General features: G+C 41.7%; 1 protein-coding gene across 5 annotated transcripts in view; it reads left to right on the plus strand.

Annotated features, from left to right (window-relative positions):
* The first annotated feature begins 3,273 nt into the window (after nt 1–3,273).
* The window catches only part of LOC107034498 (uncharacterized), a 212,351-nt gene continuing 200,394 nt past the window's right edge, over nt 3,274–15,230 (plus strand). For all 5 annotated transcript variants that reach the window (XM_072938405.1, XM_072938407.1, XM_072938404.1 and 2 more), the window contains exon 1: nt 3,274–3,362. The gene's annotated coding sequence lies outside the window, so the exon portion shown is untranslated. The remainder of the gene's footprint in view (nt 3,363–15,230) is intronic.

Raw genomic sequence — 15,230 nt, forward strand, 5'->3', positions numbered from 1 at the left:
TTTTTCTAACCCAGAGTTTTTCCAGAGTGACAGATCCATCAAAAGAACATCTGAGAGTAGAAAGCCAATCATCTATCAAAGGAGAATTAACCAAAATTGAGAAGAAAGAAACATGAGTCAGTCTCATTTCAGATGCAGTCAGATCTGGGGACGATCTTATATTTGGTATTCGAAATATTTGGGCAATTCCCCATCCTTATCTCCATCCTTCTCAGTCAGATTGGAGGTCTGCCTGACGCATGCAGTACCTACCATCCACACCGAAGGAAATCCCAGTTCTTTGCAGTACTTTGAGAAGAAAGCCATCATCTTGACACACTATTTGTTATAGTGAAAAGCCTTTGTACAGCCATCTGTTTCTTATAAATGTGTTTATTTGTTCACCCCAGAGGAGCAGGGTCTTGGCTAAGCAGTCCCCAGTCACATAAGGAAAGTCATGATTATCATCAGAATCCTCAAGTGCTGATAATGAAAGTCATGCTGTTTAGTTTCTTCACTGTATAAATCAAGACACATACATCTTACTAAATGTTTGTTCAATGACTCATGTCCATGGATTCAATGTCTTCGAGTTTTTTCAGTCTCCTAAATTAGATCCAAAGAAGAAAACGTGAATATTTTTTAATGTAAAGTTTATCTATGCATTATCAAAATAACTGGTTTAAAAGCGAAAATTATAAACATCTACTAAAGGCCAAGACAGAAGAGAATGGTATTCTCAAACATTGTCTTGGGGACAGTGAACTGGTTTGGCATTTTAGGAAAATAATCTAGTAATTTCAACAAAACACCCACACCCCATCTACTAACTTGTGCACATTTAGTCTACAAAACAGGAGACTTAGGACTTAAAGATATTTAGCAGGGTGGTATGGTGGGCTAAGCAACTATTTGTTTTTCCCCAAAGATGAAAACCGAGTTGAGATTAAACGGCTAAGTACTCCCACTTTCCCAGTTAATATGCTGGCACTTCCCTAGAGGCACAAGCGCTGCCAGGGTTGGGGCATGGGGAGGGAAGCAGACCTTCAAATCAACCATAAAATTAGAGATTTTTTCCTCTCTTTTTTTTTTTATTGAAGTATAGTTGGTTTACAATGTTGTGTTAATTGCTGGTATGCAGCATAGTGATTCAGATATATTTATTTTCATATTCTTTTTTATTATAGGCTATTACAAGGTATTGAATATAGTTCCCTGTACTATACAGTAGGGCCTTGTTGTTTATCTGTTTTATGTGTAATAGTTTCTGCCTGCTAATCCTGAGCTCCTACTTTATCCCTCCACCCCACCCCCTGCCATTTTCCCCTCCTGGTAATCATAAGTTTGAAATGAATAAGATTGAATTTTCAGAACTCAAATATGGCTGTCTTATCAAACAAAAAGCTACCAAATTGTGATGGTTTTTTTTTTTTATAGAAAGGGGGTTTTGATAGAGTATAGTTGGGATTAGTTATTGGAAAAATAAAATTTTCCCATTTTTTTATCTCAAGTGGATATACTGCATTAACGATTATTACACTGAAATGTGCATGCTTATTTTGGGGAAGAAAGTATTTTTTCTGCATATATTTTAATCATTAACATGATTTGCAGTACATTGGTAATTTTTTTTCCTTCTGGAATAAAAGTTTGGCCAAAAAAAGATACATGAAATTAATAAAATATACAGAGAACATGAATATAAAAATCAAAATGAAAGCTGGGAAGAGGCACAAAATACTGTTTAATTAATTTGGGATGTTTACTTGTAGATGGTTTAAATAAATGTTTGTGGAGTGTCTTCCGCGTGCCACAAGTTGAGTTGGATGTTTCCACATTTAGTACATCTGGTGCAGTCAGAGATGCAGTACCTGACTTCATAGCTCTTTGTAGACAGAGTTTTCAGTGATTGCAGGGAAGAAACTTTGAAACATAATATCCTGAAATTTTAAAGTTGGCTTCTGTGAATTTCACAGAACAGAGCTCAAAAAATATATATGCATAGGACAGGAAGGAGGGGAAAAAAATCAAAGAAAATTACGACCTCAGAAACCAGAGTTGGTTCTGCCTAAAGACTCATCTAGAGAAAAAAGTTAACCCATTTTTAATCAAAATCCCAGGACAGGGCTGTTGGTGACATATTGCCAACAGTCAGCTGTATCACTTGAAGGCTATCCAAATTCTTCACCTCTTTTTCTTCTCCCTCTCCCTGCCTGCTCTTCTCAAAGTTAGGTTCTTTCACTTAAAAACAAACACACAAAATGTCTAATCAAGGTCATACAGTTTGAATTCACATGGGGTCATTAATAAATTATCTACTTTGGAACGCAAACATCCTTGTTTGTCCCGTCTTGAATCTCCACAAGGCCACGTCTGGTTGTATTGCTGACTAGCTTTGTTTAGCCGGGGGTCAGTTTTGACATCCTTGGCAATGATGGAACATGACCACAGGTCATGGTGTTCCAGATCTGAGGAGAGGGATTCAGACTTGAGGTTGAGAATGCTCAACCTCTCATCTTTCCTTGGCCAGGGACTCCCTGCAGCGTGAATCCTTTGTTATGATTGCTTTTCCTCTACTGTGATCACCCAGTCCACCCTTCCCCGGTAGCCTGGGTAACCCAAATGTTTGTTGTCTGCATATTCTCAAGCATCAGCTTTCTCTTGTCATCTTTTAAATGTTAGACATTTGAATATATATGGCTTGGTATATGTCAGTGCTCTCCCCTAAATCTCTAGAGTTAGGCAGATGGGGGTGGAGCGTTTCCTGTTGTCAGATTCACTTCCCGAGTCCCTGCCCCTCTGAATTCCCAGTTGCCCTGCCTCAGTCACAGCTCCTACTGCTGAGGTCTCACTTCTGAGCTGCTCTGCCCTCCACTAAAGGGTACATCTCTTCTCCCTCCTGCAGAACCCCGCTCACATAGTGCTACTATGTGAGTGGACGTGGGAGAGTTTTAATGATGTTTAGAGGGTGGGACGTGAAATTTGATGACAGAGAAGAAAACAATTTCCAATTTCATGCCAGACATGACAGCTTTATAAATGTATTGGCTACTTCCCAAAACAGGGACAGCCTTACTGGTTGTGTCCCTCTGTGGAGCCTTCTGCTGCGGTCTTTGTATACCAGTGGTTCTGTCTTGACTATGGATTAGGATCTCCTAACAATTTGTTAAGGATCCCAATGCCCAGGCCTTACCCTAGACCAAATTAAACAAGAATCTCTTGGGGTGATTCAGCAAAGTTTGAGAACCACTGCTGTAGATACTTCTTACATTTCCCTCTCATCTTTTCTCAGATCCCTGAAGTCCTTCTCTCTCCAGGTTCCCAGGGAAGCCAAAAATTCCTCTTATTTCATTAGGAGCAATTCAGGTATTCTATGTGTGAAGGTGGGTGCCTGTGTATGTATGTGTGTGTGTGTCTGTCTATACAGACATCTATGCTTTTGGTCTCATACCAGCTCATCCATGCTGTGCCCAACGGTTTTCATTTTCTTCTCCATAAGTTTTCCCCAAAATAGGCTGAAGCAAAAGAACCATTTCCCCTAAAGACAAATTGTCACCGGCTGAGAAAGCAGACAGTTTTGCGGTCAGTTTTTGCTTAAATGGGATTTTTTCCCTTAACAGTATACATGGAAAAAGTCCTTTGAACCCCTTGATAATAAAGGGCTTTGTACATCTAAAAACTCTCCCTGTGTGTACAGTGCCCAGCTCTATTTCCTTGGGAGATCAGAATTTCCTGCTGCCCAAGCAGTGTGATCTCAGAGAAAGCTGTCCTCACCGTAGACTCACAAAACCAGACCCTCCAAAGTGAGACCCAGGGCACTCCTGCACTGGCGTCTGGGGCTGGGTAAAATGAACTGTTAAGTCCTTTTGATCTTTAACTCCTAAGAGTCTGATTTCCCCGCACGTGGGAGGAGAACCTGGCGTGAGATGACCCACAGGTGTGAACTTGCCTAACCTCTGCTCTCCACATCTGTTCTCTTTGCATTGGTGTTATTTCGCGTTTTAATGGACATTTTTATTGAGAATTGGAGGAGAACAGATGCCAGTGAGAAAGTTTGCTTTTTTACAGCTTCATTTGTCCTAGATTGTCCCATCACCCAAGACTTGGTTTTTCCAGAACAAACAGTATCTTCAGCCTCTAAATCCAGGTGCTTTGGAGGTCTCATGAAGATGCCAGAGAGTGGCTGTGGGTATGGTTTTGGAGGGCTAATTACTAAAGCAGCTAGAAGCTGTCCAAGACACAGGATTCCTTTGGTTTGTGGGACACCTTGTGCCTTCTATGTTGACAATATAGGTGGTCTTCTAAAATCTTAAAAAAAGGGTGGTTTTCTTTTTCGTAAACCATCAGTTCTCAGCTCAGGAGTTGCAAAATAATGCTGCCTTAATCAGCTGTTCGATGTGTTGCTAATAATGGTGTTTTAATGCCAGTATTTGTGATTATTTATTTTTAAAAATATATTTGAGTTGATTCGAGGTTATTTCTATATTAAAAAAAAAAAAGCTGTCTCACTTGGATTCCAATATGCTTCCCTGAGCCTGACAGAAAGGCATGGAGTTACAGCGCATGCTTGGGGGTCCTGCATAACTTGGCGCTGGCCCGCGGTTACAGGTCACACGTGACATCCATCATGTGTGTGGGGGAGAGAGGGCTGGGAGCTGTTGGGATAATTAATGCGGTAAGAGGCAGTTAAGTTCAAGAAGATGCTGTGAAAATTACAAGAGTGATCACCTTCTCTCCACTACAAGCTGTTTCCTTGCTTGGGTTAGAGTTTCTCTACCTAGGAAATTATATTCTTTGTTTTCTCCATTCAGTAGTAGTTTATCCACAGCCTTCTAGATGTGTATTTGCTTTACTCTGCGGCTTGGGCATGACACTAAAACACAGTCACTGATGAGATTCTCACAGAGTTTAATTGATTGCTAGGTAAATCTTTTCTGGTCAAAATTGTAGAGCCAATTGGACAGGGTTTTGCACAATTTTGACTTAAGTACTTGTTGATGGAATAACTAAATGGAATAACTTACGACATGTGGCACACAAAATGCTACACGAGGAGGCTGTTTTCTGAAAGCGCAGTGTATTCTTATGTTCTTTCACCCTCGCCCCACCAATCCACACCTTGGGTCAGTTTTCTTAAATTTCTCTTACCATCAGACAAGAAAGTGAGATGCTTTGATAAATTGCTAAGGTTTCTGCAATCAACATGAGATAAATTAAGTTGCCATTGCCGGCGTGGAGCAACCCCAGCCCAGCCCCTGCACGGGTGCGGGCCCTGCGTGCCCGAGTGCGCCCTGCCTGCACGGGGGTGCTCTTGCAGAGCCAGGTGTCCTCCCTCTCCCGTGCACTGCAGGTTCTATTTCTTGACCTCTCTCAGTCTTTGAGAGTCTGGGAGGAAAGGCTCCTTGAACTCACCTCTGCTGCTTTCATCCGCATCCCTGATCTACTTCTTCTGCGTCCCACCCTGACTTCTCTCTCTCTCTGCTTCCAGCCTTCTCCTGTTGTTCTTTGTCTCTCAAAAAACCCCTGGCTTCTTCCCTCATCCCTATTCCTTATCTCGGAGCCTGAGACACCTAAATCAGTATCAAGAGATCATGTGTCCTGGAGTCTCAGCCCTCTGTGTCCAAACAGACACTTCACCTGGAAGACCTACTGTGATTTTAAAATCAACGCACTGTGAACAGGGGCACCCACCACAGCAGTTAGCCTGAGCGCATCACAGAGGCTCTGTCAGAGGAGCAGAGGCCCTAGGCGGGAATAGAAGGAGGGGCTCGTTAATGGGGTTTGGACTCCAACACATGGAGAAAGCTGGTTAAGCAGTTTGTGGCATCTGCTGCTTCCGTTTCTGGTACTGGAGCTTGAACTGAATAGAGCGAGCAGCTGGGAAGGAATGATGGTGTGAAGCATCAGAGAGAAGGGAGGACTGGAGCCCACGTCTTTCTCTTGCTCCTCTAAGCAGCCAACTTCAATGATGTTGACATGCTGGAGATCCGTGCTGTGGGCTCAATACACAGCTGGTCCAGGAGTCAGAGAAGCCGCAGGGAGAGACCTGGCAACGTGCAGTTAGCTGCCGCGAACACCTGACGTGGCCGATCATAAACATGGGTGCTGCATTATTTCTACCTTCCAAAGCTCACATGGGACTCTCTTGGGGCATCATACTGGGAAGAAACTTCTAAGAAACTATTTGTCCTTTAGTCATGTTGACTGAGTGCAAAGCCACCCCCCAAGCTCTGTTACTGTCCCCTCCACATCATTTGTCACTTTGCTGTCAAGCTGAGTTTTGGGGATGTTGAGTTTTTATTTAACTGCCATACTGTTTAAAAACTTCCATTAGCCTGATGCTGCCCAGAGTGGTGTTTTCCCTTTGGGGGAGATTTCAGGTGTTCTGTGTAGGGACACTGAGGGTCTCAGCACAGTGAGCCCTGGGCCCTCATCCCTGCCTCAGCCAGAACAGTTCTGCCTTTATCTGCTGTAAGTATTGGACTTCCTAGGAAGATTTGATTTCTAGAAGACCTACCTGTTGGTGTTAAAGAAAACAAAAGAAAAAAAAAAAGAGAGAGCGAGAGACACAGAGAAGGAAGGAAGGAAAGGAGAAAGAACCTACTAGCCCAGAGGATCAAGTTCTTACCCCTGCAACTGCCAGTTCTCCTTATTTACCAGCTTTGTCTCCTGTTACTAACCCCAGTGGGAACTGTCTTCATTAGTGTGACTGGGTCCCTTGGCTATCTCTTAAAAGTCTGTGTTCATTACCAATTTTATACCTCGACTTTTTTTTTTTTTACATTAGATTGACGAAAAAAAAATCCCTTGGTTTTTCCTTAAGCAACTGTAGACCAATGTTGTCTCCGAGTCAAGATAGAGAAGTGCAGACTTGTCTCCTAGGAGAGAGGGGAGGATGACAGTGGGGTACCACTCACTTTACTTAGACAGACACATATGCACTATGCATTGGTTATAGTTTTATATTAAATTTTTAATGTAAATCACTATCTGAATTTATATGTAAATGGCCATGTCCTCAAAGTAGATAAAGATTATTAAAAACATGTCAGAAACCATTTAGAAGAAAAGTAACGTTAGTAGCATCTATTCAGTGCCTCTTATGCACCAGGTCTCAGAATTTTCCCCTTGTTTAATTTTTAAGGTGACCCCAGGTGTAGGAGTCATGAGCCTCATAGAACCAGTTTATGGAGGAATCTAAACTCTTTGTGGGACAAGCATGAAGCAGTTTTATTTTTTCTAATAACCTCCCCAACCACATTCTATATCCTGGGCACTGGGGATGTTTAATGACATCTCAGCTAGATTCTATGCCTTTTGGGTCTCTTGGTTTTTTGAAGTGTCTCATTTGAGTTCTGAAGAATCAGTGCTGTTTATTTAAAGCCTTCAATCTAATGCCTAATAACCTCTGTCTTTTCCCTCCTGCCTGGGTGGGCTAAACCTGTGGGCTGCAGTGGCTGATGCAGAAGGGGTGGGCTGGGTGGTCTGAGCTCTCACAGCTCCCCTTCCCTCTCTCTTCCCTGCCCTCCTCCTTCCTTTCCAGTTGTGGTCGGAAGGAAAGAGAAAAGACAGAAACCCTTTTTACTGAATGCTCTTAATGAGGTCATAGTCCCTGTCTTGGAGAATTATATATGCTGTTTTAACTCATTTCTTTGGACTCTGTGTTATGAGCGATGACTCTATCCTGTCGATTTGACAAGGAACTCATCCCAGGCAATTCTCTTATGTATTTATGGTTCCTTCTAAGATCCTGCTTCTAATGAGAAAAAGGGAAAGGATGTGAGGCTTTGGCATTTCTTGCCCTCTATGACAGTATACCACGGAGTCAATGATGGCATTTACTGAGTCACTTAACAGATGTTTACTAAACACTTATGTATGATGGATACCATTCTGATACCAGGTGTGAATAATGCCAAAAATAAAACCTCACATGCATGTAGAGAGGTAAAAAAAATTTCAACTCTACTACTCAGATATACAAAGAAGAGGACAGCCTTTTTGTTTTCTATAACCAATAGAATTTTCTAATGAGGGCCTATCCTGCTGTCTGTTGGCTGGAGGCAGAGGGTGGTATTTAACTTACCAACTAATACTTCAGTGTTTGGGGACTTGAAGTCTTTTGTTTTATTCAGCTTTAACATGTTTTTTATTGAGTCATAGTCATTTTACATTGTATCAAATTCCAGTGTAGAGCACAATTTTTCAGTTGTATGTAAACATACATATATTCATTGTCACTTTTTTTTTTTCGCTGTGAGCTACCACAAGATCTTGTATATATTTCCCTGTGCTATACAGTATAATCTTGTTTATCTATTCTACCTTTTGAAATCCCAGTCTGTCCCTTCCCACCCCCCATCCCCTTGTCAACCACAAATTTGTATTCTATGTCTGTGAGTCTGTTTCTGTTTTGTATTTCTGTTTTGTTTTATTTTTTAGATTCCACAGATGAGCGATCTCATATGGTATTTTTCTTTCTCTTTCTGGCTTGCTTCACTTAGAATGACATTCTCCAGGAACATCCATGTTGCTGCAAATGGCGTTATATTGTCGGTTTTTATGGCTGAATAGTATTTCATTGTATAAATATACCACCTCTTCTTTATCCAGTCACCTGTCGATGGACATTTAGGCTGTTTCCATGTCTTGGCTATTGTAAATAATGCTGCTTTGAACATTGGGGTGCAGGTGTCATCCTGAAGTAGGGTTCCTTCTGGATATAAGCACAGGAGCGGGATTCCTGGGTCATCCGGTAAGTCTGTTCCTAGTCTTATGAGGGATCTTCATATTGTTTTCCACAGTGGCTGCACCAAACTGCATTCCCACCAGCAGTGTAGGAGGGTTCCCCTTTCTCCACAGCCTCTCCAGCATTTGTCATTTGTGGACTTTTGAATGATGGCCATTCTGACTGGTGTGAGGTGATACCTCATTGTAGTTTTGATTTGCATTTCTCTGATAATTAGTGATATTGAGCATTTTTTCATGTGCCTTTTGATCATTTGTATGTCTTCCTTGGAGAACTGCTTGTTTAAGTCTTCTGCCCATTTTTGGATTGGGTTGTTTGTGAAGTCTTTTAATACTTATTAGATCTTTTGGGGATAAATGCTCAATCTATCAGTTTATCTCCCCTACTTCTGTGCATACATATGGGGACACTTGGGTGACCTCCTGGCCATGTCAGGAGGGACCTTAGAGCCATGTACTGACCTTGCACCTGGATGGTGTAGTTTGTCGATGAGGACTGACCATTTGTGGTACCTTATGGGTACCCATGGCTGCAGCTGATGGTCTTGGTTCTTTACCTCTGGTGGCTAATTCCTGGTATTCTGTGTCTCCATTTCATATCCGAGTGGACACCAGTCCCCTGATGCTTTTAGTATGTTGGCATCATCACTGGGGATGCAGAAACTTCTGGTTCTCTGCCCACCATATTTAGAACATGGGCTACTTTCGATAGAGGCTGCTGAAGTCCTTTTTTCTAATTGTGCCCAGCCATCAGTGCTGCACTGTTGATGATTGCCCCCCCTCCCCGAAGCATGTGGTCTCCTGCGGGGCCCAGCAGGGAAGAGCGGGGCACTAGTCTTGATGTTCCAGGGTTCCCCACGCTTATACGGACAATTCTGCAACCTCCTCTCCTGAGCCAGCCCCGGGGGCACGAGGAGGTGCTGCGTCTGCTCTGCTCGCCCTGCCTTGCTGCTCTTTTCCTTCCCGTGCCCCTGCTTTCCTGTCACGTGAGACTTGCTCTACCCCCATCCTCCTCCTTCCTGGGAACAGGGGGCTCTGTGGCTCCATGGATGGTGCAATACAGGGAGAGAGAGAACTTTCCATGTGTTCTCTCCTTTGAAGGTCTTTAAGACTGTAAGAAAATATCAGTGAGTTTAATAAAAGGAATTTTGGAAAGGAGGACAGCTTTAAGCCTCTGTAAATTCTGTTGTCTAACACTTCAGCCAACTCTGGGGAAGACGTAATATCTCCAACCAGTGAATTATTGAGTCAGATGTGTCGCTTCTGTGTCCCCAAGCACAGACGCTTACATACTCTTGGAGCAGAAATCTGTCCTGAAATGCATTTGAAGCTGCCTTTTCAAAATTAAAATTTACAGATGGTGCAGTTAGAGTTCCAGTGACGAACAAGTTCTGAAGTTGTATGAGCAGAAATTCAAACTATATCCTCAGGTAAAGGGTTAAATGAAGGCATTGTTTTGTTTCTGCATGTGAGATAGGTAGAAATCCAGTATTGGCAGTGCATGCTATTCCTGTTACACAGCAGCTAAGGTTTTGGATTAAACTGAGGGATGGAAAGTTAATTTTTAAAGGTTTAGGCTATTCACAGGACTAGGACTAAGAGATTGATAATGAAATAAGGTTAACAAACTCCGGAAAATGGGTGTCTTAGTGAATTTTATAAGCTCAAAGGTGTAAGAAGTTCAGTTACTCTTTGTAGATATCCATTACTTACAAAGATGTGGTTTGCTTATGGCTGGTAGGAATTGAGTTAAATTCTGAGATCAGCTTCCTCATGTACACTGGAGTAAATTCTTATAAATGCTTCTGTGTAGCTTTATGAGGTGTGTAATAGAATTTGCTATGTGTTGCCAATGTCCTTGTCCTCAAAGAATTTCAAAACTTAGGGAAGAGACAAGCCATTCAACCAAGACTAAACCACATGCTTTGATTATTTCATGTCCAGTGCTGGTTTCTGGGGGTTCTGGGGGCTGGGCATCACTGGTTTCCAAGCATGTGGCATCTGAGATTCACTGAGTAAGGCTGGTTTGGGAGAAATTATTCTAGGTTGCTCTTTCAATAATGGAGATAAAACTACCTGCTAAAAGCTGAGGAGGAAGGAGATGAGCGCCAGTGTTTGTATCAGCGAATGAGAGGAGAGGAAATGTGAAGACCACCCCTGCCACCCTCTCATGGTTGACACACTGGATAGAAACAGGGAGCAAGTTTCAAAGAGTAGCTGGGCCCAGTCGCAGTGGACAATGGTGGCAGGCCAGTGCAGTGAACGCTGAAGTTGAGGGCAGTGTCTGTTGTAGTGTCTGCTTGAGAAAGCAAAGGCATTTTGAAAGGAAAATAAAACTGTAGAGTCAGCGATTACACAGCTGGAAAGATGCCAACGCATTTCATTTCGAGTTTGTCACAGATATCAATTTCCATGCAGAAATGTTTTGACCTAAATTTTATTCTATTCTGGACACTACCAACTTACATAAAAAGGACACTGGTTCAAAGGTCTAAAAAAAATCTAACTAGAAATGTCTTGCAGTTCTTAACAAGACACTCAGCTGGAGTGGGGAGAGTTTGATAGTAGCTGAGATGAATGAAAGGATACATTGGGAGGCATTTCAAAGGCAAAGTGTTGGTTCTTAGCAGAGAGCATAGAGGGGATAAAGAAAGTATATTGAGTTTTTGAATAACACTAAAATTTCAAAATTGTTTGAAAAGCAGAAGAGAAAGAACATTTGGATTGTGGAACAGATTTTAGGGAAAGAGAAAATGAACTGCTCTGGGACTTTTCATAGGAAGTGATGTCAGAGTGTGGTTGATGGATGTGGTTGATGACATGAACACTGAGGTGAGGGGTCAGGACTGAAGAAAGAGATTTGGGTCCTGAAGGACTGTGGTAGGCTGAATCATGCCACCCGAGGTGTTCACATCCTAATCCCTGCAACCTGCGCACTTTACCTTCTGTGGCAAAAGGGGTTTTGATTTTGCAGGTGGGATTGACTTAAGGATCTTGAGATGCCTTATTCCATGGACCCAATATAACCATAAGGGTCCTTACAAGGGAGATAAAGGGGATCAGAGGGAAATAAGAGAGAAAATGATGGAAGCAAAAGATTGAGTCATGTGAGGACGGAGTCAGAAGACAATAAATGCAGGCAGCCTCCAGAAGCTGAAAAAGGTGAGGGAACAGACTGTTCCTTAGAGCCTCCAGAAGGATCCAGCCTTGTCAATGTCTTGACTTCAGCCCAGTGAGACTGATTTCAGTCTTCCAACCTCTGAAACTATAAAATCATAAATTTGTGGTGGGGGACGGGGACAGCTCAAGTGGTAGAGTGCATGCTTTAGCATGCACTCGGTCCTGGGTTCAATCCCCAGTACCTCCTCTAAAAATAATAAACCTAATTACCTCCCCCCCAAGTGAAATAATAAATTTGTGTTTTTTTAAGCCACGAAGCTTGTGGTCATTTGTTAAAGCAGCCACAGAAAACTAATACATGGTCCTAGTTAACACTGGACAGAGTAGACCCTGTAACTGAAAAATGTCCTTTCCAAGGCTTCCAGAATCTTTCGGTTCTGTTTCTATAGCCCACGGTGGTGTGGGGAACCATGCAATCCCACTAAGGTTACCCAAGTGCAGAACCATGCACAGGCTTCATAAGAACGTAAATGATCTGCTATGATCTTTTCTCTTTTTAAAGGATTATGGTTTAGAAGGTATTTTTACCCATTTTAAAATGATATTTATTTCTATTTTGGAATGATTGTTCTGCATTATAAGATATCTTCCCAGCATAAGATTTTAAGTTCTTGAGTCAGTGTTTCACAAGTGTGTCCATGTGTCCTTGGGTCTGTCTGTGGACATATTCTTGGGAGTTTTAAGGAGTCTATACATTACTCAGGTTTGAAGGACGCTGAAATACTTATACACTGAATGAACAAAGGGATGAAGGATGCTTCCAAAACAATCAGATAGTGAATTCCATGAGGTGGGGAAAGCGTAGAGCATGTTGTCAGGTGATGTGGAAATCAAAGACCTAATGGGCATATTTAAGTTTTTCCATCTCAAGCTGTGGCAGTTATGTGGACATGGCCTTGTAGCACTTTTTCTTTCTTTCCACTTAGAGTATCTTTTACTATACAAAGTGCAGGGCAGCAGCGTGGGCTGATATCGCAGCACAAGACTACATCTTGCACCTATTATCAGTCCTGGCTGATGGTAACAAGTGGACGGCGGCCTCCCCTTTCAGGCCCCGGCAGAGGGCACAGCGCTGTTTCAGATCACCTGAAGGGCGCCTGGGCGAGCCTCTCCCAGCACCTGACGGGGAGGGGTGGAGGCCCAAGAATAATTGCCGTGTCACTGGCATGTGATTTATTGCCATGCTTAATTATGTCTACAGGGCACCATCTGGAGACCCAATTTGGGTTCTTTACGAACAAAAATTAAAGTCAAAATGTACCTTCTTCTGAACTCAACTGAGTCCCACATTGGACTTCTCACACCTGGAGAATATTACCCTCTGCTTAGTCCCCAAACCACATCCTAATTGTTTTAGTTCAGAGGGTCCCAGACACACAGAGGAAGTCTCGCTGTGGAGGCTGTGGGTTTCCCTCTCTCAGACCATGCTGTCCAAGGGATGAAGCATGTAGAATGTTCGTATTATACCAAAGACTCAGCAGTACAGTGAAATCACCTTCATCCCATTTCTAAATTGTTATGGCCATCAGCCAAATGTAGTATTATGTTGATTGGCACTTGTTGTTTTCTGATTATCAATTGGCTTATAATTGTCCCCAGAATATTTATTTAAAATGGATAATGGCAAATCAGTACAGATTGTTTTTTAAAAACTATTACTCAGTTTTCAAATGTTTAATCTATTCTAGGAAACTTTTTTTAAAAAAACATATTACTGTGAAGAGTTGATTTAAGAAATACTCATTCCTTTCAATTAAAACCCAGAGCATTAATCAAACGTTTGACACTATAAATGTTTCCAATTAACATCTAGCTTAAAACCACATGTGGTCCAAGTGAAATTCAAAAGATCTATCTGTACAGGTGACCTCAGAGAAACCATTAACACATGGCTGGAGACAGCAAGAAACATTCTCCATTTGTGAGACTGAGATAAAGAATCAGTTTATGACTGATTATTACTTGAAACATCCCTTTCAGATGTGGACTTCCTAAACTAGAAGTTTAGGAAGTTTCTCACAGTGTCAAAAAGAAGAAAAGTAAAAAATACATATATACATATATACATATACACAAATACATATATACATATATATGTATATGTATATATTTAACTCAGACATAAGAAAGAATGAAATAATGCTATTTACAGCAACATGGATGGACCTAGAGATTATTATACTAAGTGAAGTAAGTCAGGCAGAGAAATATAAATGTCATATGATACCACTTACGTGAAATCTAAAAAAATAATACAAATGAATCTATGTATGAAACAGACTCACAGATATAGAAAACAAACTTATGGTTGCCAAAGGAGGAAGGGGTGGGGGAGGGATAAATTAGGGATTTGGGATTAACAGAGAAACACTACTATATACAAAACAGATAAACAACAAAGATCTACTGTACAGCACAGGGAACTATATCCAATATCTTGTAATAACCTATAATGGAAAAGAATCTGAAAAAATAGATATATGTATAATTGAATCACTCCTGTACACCTGAAACCTTTAAAATCTATACTTCAATTAAAAGTTATATATATAACATACAGAGAGAGAGAGAGAGAGAGAGAGAGAGAGAGAGAAATGAAGTTAGGAACCATCCCACAATCCAATCTTGATGAACAGCTAGTAGGTCCAACACTGTCAAAGACAGAGGTTGTTCACAATACGGGCTTCATCAGTAATCTTATGGCTAAGACAAATATTCCAAGCGGCGCTTTTTCACTTTCTGCTGCAGAGGTAGCAAACTCAAATATTTACAGGGCCCAAGTAAATAACATAAATGAAAGAAATGGGATGTCAGACTGTAGTGTCAACCACAGTAACCTGGAGAGCATGCCTCCTGTCTGGATGTGAGTGCTACCACCCAGCTCTAGCCAAGTGCTCTCCTATGAAAATGGAAGCCCAGTTGGACCAAACATACTGATATTTCAAGAGAATCCAGGATTGAAGCTTTTTAATAGGAACTCATGAATTTTACATGATGGCAGTTAATTCAATTGAAAACAATAGCATAGACCTCTTTGCGGCCAATTTGTGACCTTCGTGTCTGCTGCATAGTCAGGAGCTGGGCTACTGTGGTCAGAGGCAGTGAAGGGCACAATTTGGATGAAAGTGAATCCCTTTCAGTAACATGTCAGCACAACATCAGCCTTAGACGGCATTCTCTGGCTGGCTCACTGTGAATCCACCAGCTAGCTCCCAGCAGAGAAAGACAGAGTACATATTTTCCAAATAATTTCTCAACTGATCGGTCAAACTTAGTTAAATTATTCCAGGTGTGCTATGCAGGGGGTTATTACAACCATAAGG

Source organism: Vicugna pacos, chromosome 16, assembly GCF_048564905.1.
Source record: "Vicugna pacos chromosome 16, VicPac4, whole genome shotgun sequence".
Lineage (NCBI taxonomy): Eukaryota > Metazoa > Chordata > Mammalia > Artiodactyla > Camelidae > Vicugna > Vicugna pacos.